This window comes from Engraulis encrasicolus, chromosome 8 (assembly GCF_034702125.1).
Source record: "Engraulis encrasicolus isolate BLACKSEA-1 chromosome 8, IST_EnEncr_1.0, whole genome shotgun sequence".
NCBI classification, from domain to species: Eukaryota; Metazoa; Chordata; class Actinopteri; order Clupeiformes; family Engraulidae; genus Engraulis; species Engraulis encrasicolus.
The window spans coordinates 55,567,401-55,571,764 of record NC_085864.1 but is presented as its reverse complement, the minus strand read 5'-3'; positions in this window follow the sequence as shown (position 1 = coordinate 55,571,764).

The window sequence follows — 4,364 nt, the reverse complement described above, 5'->3', positions numbered from 1 at the left end:
CTGATACGTAAAACAAAATCAGAATATTACTTAAATGAAACTTCACAAAATATAAACAATCCTATCAAATTTTGGAAAACCATAAAGTCGCTTTCTCCATTAACCTCTTGTAATGATTTCACTGATCACATTGTATTGAATGATCAGCGTATCACAAATATGCTTGATATTTCGAATAGCTTTAATAAGCATTTTGTTTCATCAGGATCAATTTTTAATGAATCCATTGGGAGTGACGTAACAAATACGTCTCCTCCCCTGAGAAGAAATGGCCCAACATTTAGCTTTTCTGCCATTACACGAAACGAGGTCTTAAAGGCCCTAAAAAATATAGATTCCAAGAAGTCTGCAGGGCCTGATGAAATTGAGCCGTATTTTTTAAAGTTAGCAGCTGAAATTATTGCTGGACCTCTGTCTTATATTTTTAATTTATCCCTTGATCAGAATATTGTTCCAGATGTCTGGAAATCTGCCTTAGTTGTTCCCCTACTTAAAAATGGTGATCCAACCATCTTGGATAATTATAGACCAATATCTAAGCTGTCAATAATTGCCAAAGTTCTTGAAACTATACTCAGTGAGCAACTAAAGGATTATCTGGCTAGGAAGTGTATTCTTTCAAAGTTTCAGTCTGGTTTTAGAAAGAACCATAGTACTGCCACTGCTACTATGAAAGTTTTAAATGATGTTACCTATGCCTTAGATAGTGGAAAATCTTGTGCTGCAGTGTTTATTGATTTAACTAAAGCCTTTGACACTGTCAATCATTGCATTCTTTTATCACGTCTGCGCAGTATTGGCCTTTCTGATTCTACAGTAGGTTGGGTCTCTAACTATTTAAATGGGAGGACCCAGAGTGTGCAAATCAAAGGCTCCCTTTCTGACAAGTTAAATATTGATACTGGAGTGCCGCAGGGGTCCATTTTGGGCCCTCTGCTATTTACAATATATATTAATAATCTTGGTGACAACTTATCAGATGCAGATATTCACTTTTATGCAGATGATACTATAATATATTGTTCTGCACCTTCCATGGAAAGCTGCATCTCAAAATTGCAAGAAGCATTTGAAAGAGTCCAGCGCAGCCTTTTATCTTTAAAATTAGTTTTAAATGACAAGAAAACCAAATATATGATCTTTGCAAGGAGCCGAAGGAATATCCCTATTCCACCTCTTCTCACCTTGCAGGGCAGCCCCATCGAGTTGGTTTCCTCTTATAAGTACTTAGGTTTTGTGTTAGAGGAGGACTTGTCTTTTAAGCTTCATGTTAAGCAATTGGTGTCAAAGTTAAAATTAAAGTTGGGGTTTTATTACAGAAACAGTGCTTGTTTCTCACAATCTGCAAGAAGGAAGTTGGTAGAAGCTACATTTTTACCTGTTTTAGATTATGGGGACATTTTTTATAGAAATACCACCAAGGCACTTTTACAATCACTTGACTCTACTTATCACTCTGCTTTAAGATTCATCACTAGAAGTAAGCATTCTACGCACCATTGTGTGTTGTATGACCTAGTAGGCTGGCCATCACTAGATTTTAGACGTCATAAACATTGGCTTTTATTCGTATACAAGGCCTTAGTTGGCCAGCTCCCCTTGTATATACAGAGCCTTTTATCTTTTAGCAGTCAAGGATACAATCTACGCTCAAGTAGCTACATTGTTTTAAATGTCCCCATGATAAAAACTGAATTTGGTAAAACTGCTTTTATTCATTGTGCCCCAACTCACTGGAATGAACTGCAGAAATCTCTTAAGCTTGCTGTTTTTATGTCTGTAGCTGAGTTTAAAACCTATCTTAATGACACTTTTAAATCTGTCTGCACTTGCTTTTAATATTTTAATCTCCTTCTAATGTTGTTTTATGTTTATTATTTTATGGTTTTTATTGTGTAATTTTATCTCTTTATCCATACTGATTTGTTCTGTTTTGTCTGTGTCCTGTCTGTAAATGTAACTTTTATGTGTGCTGCCGCCTTGGCCAGGGCTCACTTGTAAAAGAGAATTTTATTCTCAATGTGATTTTTTATTTCCCTGGTAAAATAAAGGTAAAAAAAAAAAAAAAAAAAAATAAAAAAAAAAAAAATTTTGGAAATTCAAAATGGCGCACCGTGGAGAAGATCCCCCTTTTCATGTATGAAAAGTGCCATTTTTCTAGTCATAATGAATACTTAGAATTTTATGGTGGTGGTAAGTATTCATGAAAAAGGTCACATTAGTGAATGGGCAACATGAATTCTGGAAATAAACAACTAAAAATCTCACACAGTGTCCCTTTAAAGGTGCACTGTGTTAGGATGGTGGCCAGAGTAGGTATTGCAACTTAGCTGCTCATTGAGAATGTGCTGTCTACTGCCAAATTGGATCTTTTCATGAATATTTACTACCACCGGTAATATGACCAAAGTATTATGACCAAAGTTTTGCAACTAAGAATGTCTATTTCTGGAAATTCAAAATGGCGGACAATGGAGAAGATCCCCTTTTTCATGTATGAAAAGCGCAATTTCCCCAGTCATAATGAATACTCGGAATTTGATGGTGATGGTACGTATTCATGGAAAAAGTGACCACTGTCAAATGGGCTGCATGGATTCTGGAAATAAACTACTAGAAATATTACACAGTGTAGCTTTAAGTCACATGTCAGTCGGTAGAGATGGCATTTATGGCTCTTTGCCATGAAGTAGACCTGCTGACCACATGTCCGCCAGTCCCCTTCCATTATTATTATTATTATTGTTAAGACCAGGGCCGGATTAAGATGGCCTGGGGGCCCTAGGCTACAGGTTGCTGTGGGCCCCCAAGGAAGATACATTTCGGCAACACATTTACATAGACAGTGTCATAATTACAATCTAGGAACTAAGCATAACATGTCTACCAACTATACTCAACACGATAGATTACATTTTCCAATATTGCATCTTGTCATAATTCTGCAAATTTTCACTTTTTTCCAATCAGGGGCCCCCGGACAGGTGAGGGCCCCTGGTCTGCAGCCATAACTAGCCTGTGTGGCCCTGATTATGACAGGATGCTATGTGTCTTCTCCGAGCCAGGACAGCTGATCACTGGCACAGATTCAGGGTTTATTACAGTGCATGCTATAATAATAGCCTGACAATAAATAGCTAATACATAGTTTACTCTTACATAATTACTGTTTATGTTTTTGTTATTGTTGTTGCTGCATTTGTTGTTACGCTCAAGGGTACTCCTAAAAGGCTACATGATGATTGTTAATATTTTGTATGTTTTTTTGTCTTGGAAAGAAACGTGCAGCTACAAATAAACGTGCTGCTACAATAACGAGTGGGTCCAAGGTACAGCAGAGGGTGAAAGTGGGAACAGTGTGTATTATGAGTTTGTTCTGTTGGCTCACAGCTGTGTGTTTGCCCAAGATATTAATAGTGGACACATTGTAATGTAGACTCCTCCCCCTCGTATGCACCTGTTCCAACAGGTAAATATGCCAAAGGTGTGATACGCACCAGGTGAAGGTTAAGGCCAGGGACATGCTTGCTGTGTAACTTGGGTTTCCACGTATTTGATTGATTTCACTATATTTTTGAAAACGCATTGGTTTTGGCCTAGCCTCACACACCATCCTACGTACTTCCGCCAAGACACTTGGCTCCACACTACGCCTGGTTTTCTGTGGAGCAATGTTGAGCGGTAGAATTTGCAGATGTTCTGACAAGCGGTCCTACATTGCAATTTTATCCTATGGTAGGATGTTCTGTCAGACATGTCTGTTAAATGGTACATCGCCAAAGATAGGCGTCAGACATGTTTGTTCAACAACTTATCCTGATTTTTCCAAACATTTCCTTTCCACTTCCTCATGGTCAGGACCAGGCTAGTTTTGGCCTTCCGTTTCCACTTAAACAGTTTTAAAATCCACACATCAAAAATATCCCATTTGGTGGGCTGAAACGCCCGTGTTACAATGGAGTTTTTATTTTTATCCTCATGTTGCGTTTCCACCTAAGGAGAAGGAGATAAAAAAATCCTGATTTAAAAATATCCGGCTATGTGGAAACAGCACCTTACATTACGCTTGCAGCAGAGAGTGCTACATACAGTACCTGCTAAAGAGCTATGAGAGCATTACGCACGATCCTGGAGGTATCATGTAGGGGGCAGATAGCCGACAGGGTTCTCATTTACTTTTTCTGTCATTGACTCTCGTGGGCGAATAAACAAAGAAGAAATCTGAAGAGTGCTGTCCTTCGTTTCATTCATTCAATTACGTTTTTTTGTGGGATTCAGCACCCAGTTAAGAACTGTTAAAATTAGCCTATTTAGGCGATAGTGTGAGCGCGTCTTCTCCACTTTTTGAACTGTCATTGACTCTA